Source organism: Pipistrellus kuhlii, unplaced genomic scaffold, assembly GCF_014108245.1.
Source record: "Pipistrellus kuhlii isolate mPipKuh1 unplaced genomic scaffold, mPipKuh1.p scaffold_m20_p_24, whole genome shotgun sequence".
Taxonomy (NCBI): domain Eukaryota; kingdom Metazoa; phylum Chordata; class Mammalia; order Chiroptera; family Vespertilionidae; genus Pipistrellus; species Pipistrellus kuhlii.
The window spans coordinates 8,212,515-8,219,442 of NW_023425523.1; the positions used below are offsets into that span (position 1 = coordinate 8,212,515).

At 47.6% G+C, this 6,928-nt stretch overlaps 1 long non-coding RNA gene across 1 annotated transcript; it reads left to right on the top strand.

Annotated features, from left to right (window-relative positions):
* Nucleotides 1-1,465: 1,465 nt before the first annotated feature.
* On the top strand, nt 1,466-5,602 carry LOC118727326. The gene is made up of 3 exons (XR_004990564.2): nt 1,466-1,814; nt 2,085-2,087; nt 5,395-5,602. It is a non-coding gene; the product is annotated as an uncharacterized LOC118727326 (long non-coding RNA).
* The last annotated feature ends 1,326 nt before the right edge of the window (nt 5,603-6,928 follow it).

Below are 6,928 nucleotides of genomic sequence, written 5' to 3' on the forward strand. Positions count from 1 at the left end.
TTTAAAAGGCTGTGTGTTGGGAGAGCATGGGCAAAGACAGGCTGTAAAACAGGCTCCACCAAGTATGGCAGCACTGGCAGTGCTATTGAGCCACATTGCGTCCCCATAACTCCGTGTCCTGAAGACTTGTTCATGTGTTTGCATCTCATGTGCATCATCTGTAGAGGCCCTGCTTTCTGTGCTCTTGTTCTAGACGCCCCCTAGCCAGTGGTCGGCAAACTCATTAGTCAACCAAGCCAAATATCAGCAGTACAACAATTGAAATTTCTTTTGAGCGCCAAATTTTTTAAACTTAAACTTTTAATGCCACTTCTTCAAAATAGACTCGCCCGGGCCGTGGTGTTTTGTGGAAGAGCCACACTCCAGGGGCCAAAGAGCTGCGTGTGGTTCATGAGCCGCAGTTCGCTGACCATAGCCCTAGGCTGACATGATGCTCAGACCTCCCTTCTGGCCAAGTGCTCACCTGCATTGCTCTATCTCCCTGGTCCGGCAGGAGCATCCCTCTGGCAGAAGTGAGAGCAGAGTTGGAGCCCTGCAGTGGCTGCATTCTACTCAGTGCCTGAACTTTTTAGTGGGACACTCCCCCCTCCCCTCCCCGTGCCAGGAAAAGCATTCAGCTGCGCTATTTTGTGTCATTCTGAAGGTCTGGCTTCATGGAATGGGTGCCAGGGGCTTGGGATTGAGATGAGGAATTTAAATACTAGGCCACCTCTGAGTGAGCAGGGAGCTCTTCCCAGACTATCACGTTTCATTTTCCCATCCATTCATCGACCCATCCAACAAACACTTGTTTAACCCGTTCTCTGTGCCAGGCAATGAACTTGGTGCCAGGGACGCGAAGACCAAAAACACACAGTTCTCTGCCTGTAGCTCAGAGTTCAGTGGACATGTGACCACACTTTTGATCAAGGTAACACAGAGAAGGGGCACCCAGTACAGAATTGGGGTGAAAGTTGACAGTTCTTAACAGGGTCTCAGTGGAAAAAAAGAAGACCGAAGAGGTAGTGCAGACAGAGGTATAGTAGAAGGTGATGGCATGGGTGCCCAGGGACACTTTTTGGGGCCGAGAGGGGGGTGGACTCTGCTATGCGGCTGGAGAAGGCAGGTGGAGCCAAGTCCTAAAGGTTCTTCTGGGCCATGCAATAGCATTTGGATGCTACTCTCAGGGCCCCAAAGGGTTCTGAGCATAGAAATGACTCGTTTTCTCTGCATTTTATAAAGGGAACTGACCAGTGATCAGAATGCAGTAGTGGGGGGCAGGAGTGGAAGCGGGGAGACCGAGTCCAGTGTTCAGGAAGGGAAGATGAGGACCTGCTCTGGGGCCAAGGTGGTGGTGATTGTGGTGATGGGTGCTGGAGACAGGAGGAATTTCAGAGGCACCGAGGAGGTAGTTGTGGCAGGACATGGCCAGCAAGGGGATGTGGGTGGGACATGGAGGAGTAAATGATGACTGTCCATGGTCTGCCTTGGCCACTGGGTTGCTGGTGATTTTCTTCATGGAGACAGAAAACAGAAGGAGGGACCAAAGTACATTAGACCTGGGGACAGAATTGAGTTCAGTCCTGGGCATGTTGAATCATCTGGCGATGGGGCTTTGGAGCTGAGGGGGTGCCAGGCCCTAAGGTGGAGATTGGGAGATCATCAGGATATATGTCCCAGGTAAAGAGTTAAGAGTGTTGGGTTTGAGGGAAGTGCATGAAATGGACCAAGAAGATCATTTTAAAGAGGGATGGAGAAGAACAGAAAGTTGGACCAAGGAGAGGATGCCAGTGTGGCCTGTGTCAAAGAGATGCCATGAGAGGAAGGCAGAAAGGGTCCGGGGTTGGCCGTGGGAGCAGGGCAGGCCCCAGACACAACAAATGCTGAAGGACAGGAGGAGAAGTCAGAACACAGTGGGTTGAGGAGTGAGTGGGCGGTGATGAGGGGAGAGAGAGTGAGGGAACTTTTCCAGTAAGTTTGGCCGAGAAGGGAAGGCCCAGAGAAGAATGGTGTAGCGAGAGACCAGAATTGTTTTCAGATGGAGAAGGCTTGATCAGGCTGTTATATTGAGGGGAAGGAGTGAATAGAGAGAAAAGCTGAAGTAGAAAGTCTGTGTCACTAGGCTTGATGGGATCCTAGAGGGGCCTCAGGGCCACAGGGAACTCCAGGTCCTGTTGGCAGAGTAGCCTGTGGCCTGAAAGGCTGCCATGCCAAGCCGCTCAGCTGCCACCCGGGTCTCAGCTCCTCCCTCACTTCAGGGCTGTGTTGGACCTTTGTGTTAGAAAGGTAGCCTGGGCTGCAGAAGCACTGACTGGGGACCTCGCCCAAACCTCTTCTTGTCTCCATGGTTACTGTCTGTACTTGGCAGCAGGAAGCTTTTGGGTCCCAGCTGTAAAATAGGGTGGATCATGAGACATACCTGGCACCAGGTAACCCACTTGAAGCCCGGGGCCTTGGTGTTGAGCCAGGCAGAGGGCTGGGCTAATTTAGCAAGGGTCTGTGGTTAGGCTGCCACCTAGTGTTGAGCTGGGTGTACAGCAGGGAGGCCCTTACAGGGCACCAACCATAAATGGGGGGATAGGCAAGAAAGATTGCAAAGAAGCTAGACTTCAGAGAGGGTCTCCTTGCTTCCCCATTCATGAGTAATGACTAATTAGGTATATGGCAAACTGAATCCTATTGGTAATTTATCAATAATATTAGTCAGTGTTTATGTGCCTAAATCTTTGCTACTCCTACTCAGATTGTCCTAGAAGTTGTTTTAGCCCTGGCTTGGCTCAGTGGATAGAGAATCAGCCTTTGGACTAAAGGGTCCTGGGTTCGATTCTGGCCAAGGGCACCTACCTCAGTTGCAGGCTCGATCTGAGGAAAATGACCGATTTGTCTCTCTCACAGTGATGTTTCTCTCTCTGTTTCTCCCCCTCCCTTCCACTCTTTCTAAAAATTAATGGGGGAAAAATCTTTGGATGAGGATTAACAACAACAAAAAAGTTGTTTTAAATGAAAATCTAGCTACCCAAATAAGATAAGCCCACTATGGGGAAATTGGGGAAGTATAATGAGGACAATATAAATCAGATCATTTTTTTCCATTAATAAAAAATAAACAACTTTATTTTGATGGCTAGTGAGTTACACCCACTTCTTTTCCTGCCACTGAAGGGTCCTGGTGCTATGGTACCTTGTGTACAGAGAGTGCACAATCAGTATGTGTGGAGTGTCTGATTGCTATGGGCTCCAGGTTTCCTGTAAACATCAGATAATAAGGGAGGTGCTGGAGGTGGAAGCTGGTCTGTGGCTTAGTGGTTAGGGAGCTGGCTGAATTCTCCAAGTCTCCTGCCGTGACAACAAGCTTGGCCCTGCAGGAAGTGGTTTTGGATGGTGCTTCTGGAGCACCTGAGTGTGAGTCAGTCCTGGGAGTAGTTAGTCTCTCAACAACCAAATGTTGAATACCTACTGTGTGCCAGGCAATGTGCTGGCTTCTGGGGATGTAAAGATGAAGGTTGATGGAGACAGGATCCACACACTTACTGGATTGCCACCTGTTAAATGTGGTCCTAGAGTTAGATACAAAACACTGGGAGAGCCCTAGCTGGTTTGGCTCAGTGGATAGAGCATGCGCCTGCAGACCAAAGAGACCTGGGTTCGATTCTGGGTCAAGGGCACGTACCTCGGTTTCAGGTCCTGGTCGAGGCTCGTGCAGAAGGCAACCAATTGTTGTGTTTCTCTCACATCGATGTTTCTCTCTCTGACTTTCCCTTTCTCTTCCACACTCCCTAAAGATCAATGGAAAAATATCCTCAAGGGAGGATTAACAACAACAACAAAAATAAACAAAACAAAACACACACACAAATAAAACAACAACAAAAAACACCACACACAAAACAAACAAGCTAACACACATTGAAGAGCAGAGGGAGATGTGGAAGTGACTCTGGGGATGAGCTGCTGCAGAAAGGCTTCCCAGAAGAGGGAGCCTGAGAGTTGGACCTGGAGGATCCAGTGATCCAGGCATTGCAGTAGGTTGGGAGGCTTTGGGGTCAGGTGGGAGAAGAAGAGGTATTCCATACAAGAGGAATTAGGGCAGTGATCTAGACGTATGAAGGCTTAAAGTGTGTTCCAGGACCCCCAGAAGGTCCTTCCGTGGCTCACATTTCCAAATCTGAGTTGCACTGTTGAAGAGGGCAGCTGCTGCCTCAGACCCAGGACTGTGGAGGGCCCCCTCCCTCGCTCCCCTCGCTGCTTCTTGGGTTTACCTAGCAAAGACTGGCCGTGTCTCTGTGTGCTGGCCGGCCCCATGCCAGCGCCCCTTCCCTGAAGCCCACACAGATGTGGCTGCTCCTCCTCTCCCTGCACCATGTCCTTACTGCTGTCATGGCCCCTTCCACACGGTGATCTCTCCTTTAGGGCTTGTTTTCTCCACTGAACTATGTGCTCCTCAGAGGCAGGAAGTGTGCTTGGTTTGACCCTGCATTCCCGGGCTCTGGCACTGGACCTCACGTGAAACACACAATCAGAAAATTCTTAGTTTGTTCTGTGAACACATCCGGGTTGCCCAGCTGGCGGTGTCTCAGTTGCCCCAGCTAACCTCATTGGGGATTAGGACTGTAAGTAGTCTGATGCAAGGCTGAGCAGTCCAGGATACACTGTCCTCATCAACCCCAATTAATGCTTGATTGAGAAGGTCATCATAATCAAGGCTTATGTAACAAGGGCCTATTATTTGATTGATTAAAACAGGTTTTCAGCTGGCAGCTTAGCAAGTACATGGCTGCACAGCCTCTCCCACTCCACCTCCAGGGCCAGTGTGTGACAGATTTAGGTGGCGAATGCCAGGAATGCCTGCTCCAGCCACCCAGTGAGCTGGGTGCTCCTGGGACAGGGAGGACCCTGGTGACCAATGTGACCCGATTCCTGGGGCCCTTTGTTCCTAGGATGGGCCTTGGGAGCCTGCCCAGTTGTTGAACCAGCTATAGAACAGCCCATCAGGGACTGGGATGAGATGAGAAGCACGTCTCCTGAGTCCTGTTCTATTGCATCATTGGCCCCATTTGGGAACCCTGGACCTTGACTTTTCATACTAACAGTCAGCTAAAGAATCGGAGCATTTTAATTAAGTCCTAATTCTTATGGGGAAGTTTTGTGATGATGCCTTTCCAAGGGTGGGTGGGTGGGTGGATAAGCAGGTGGACAGTGAGTAAATCATCAAATGGATAGACAGGTGGGTGGCAGAATAAGAGGACAGATGATGCATGAGAAGTTAGCCAGTGCTTGTGACCATCGAGGAACCTAAAGTCCTCCAGTTGTCGGTAGTGCTAGTGGGCACTGCCATATTAGTACCTTCGTTTCTGAAGGCTTGCTACGAATAACCGAAAGGCTAAATGTAAACTCTTCCAGTTATTTCTCAGGAAGTAGCAATAAATTGAATGCAACCAATACTTCTGATACTTGCTACTTCTCAAGACTCTCAAGCATGAAAATATCTTAGTCTTCCCCTCTCAAAATGGACATAACCTGCAAATAGAGCACCTCGAGAAAAGGACGCCCATAAAAACAATAAAACAATACCACGTGCAACGGTTACTAATGCGGATTTTATAATCAAAGAAAACACGATCATCTCAAGAGAAACATCAAAAGTGCTTCATTCAAAGTAATGTCCATTGCTAGCTACTCACTTCCCCCATCTTTCAGGTAATTTGTGGATACCGTTCTAATAGAACTTTTCTTGTTTTGAGACAAACCATCCAGAGACCCAATTTTCCACTTCTTCGTATGTTTTGAAGTGCTGCTCAGAAAGTGCGTGTGCCATCGATCGGAACAAGTGGTCATCTGAAGGAGCAATACAACAAAATAGCATACATATCAAATTGCATAAATATCAACATATGTGTAACTCCATCTCCTGAGAAAAACCCGCATTATTAACCGGTATACCTGGTAACACAACACTGCAAACAATTGGGCAAATGTCTCCTTCATAAGCCCATCATTCTAGAGCAAGCCTTGTTGTTCATGTGGCTTGTGCTCCGGCCTGAGAACCTCACATAGCTGCAACCATCATCTGCATTCCTACATTCTGTGACCTACTTTCCTCACCTACCATGATGTCATGCACATTTCTATGTTGCTACATAGTCTTTATAATTACTTTAAATGACTGTGAAATATTCCATTCATTATGAATATTTAGGTTGCTTATATTGTTTTGTTTTTCCTTTGATTATTTTAATGAATTAACAAGTGTTAGGTATTTCACCCAGTGCTTGGCAAAATGTATATACTTAGTAGGTGCTTGATTTTCTTCCTATCTCTTTCCTTCATATATATCTTTGTGTTTGGGTTTTTCCTTAGGATACATTTATTAGCATAAATATTGGGATCAAGAGTTGAAATAATTGCATGGCTTTTCACATGTATTGTTGCCATGTTGCTTTATTAATAATAGTGATGATAATATAAATAGTTCTCTGATTACACACACTATCTCATAAGTTCCTCCCACCTCCTCTGAGGGGTAGCCATTTCTCCATTTTTAATGAACAAGCAGAGGCCCACAAGTTTGAAGGAATGTGTCCAACATCCATGTCTGTTCTGTTTTCTTCTTTCTCCCCAGGGTCTGGTAAAGGGCCTGGCACAGAGAATGACTTCAATAAATGTTTGTTGCTAAAGTCCACAAATGAGGGTGTTATGATTCAAATTCTGGTGCATTTTCCCTTAAATCTTGCCAACTGGCTTTGGACATTCCCTGGGGGATGGGTATGGGGTTAAAAATGCAGGTGTTGCTATACCTTTTAATTAAGGACTCGGACTTAGGGAAGCACCCATTCAGGCTCAGGGGGAACATGTGAGAGCTAATGTTGTGCTGTTGTTGGGAGTTTAGCAGCCTGAGTGTGGTTACCCTAGAACGGTACCTGTGGATTTTCCCCTGCGATCGCCCATGCAG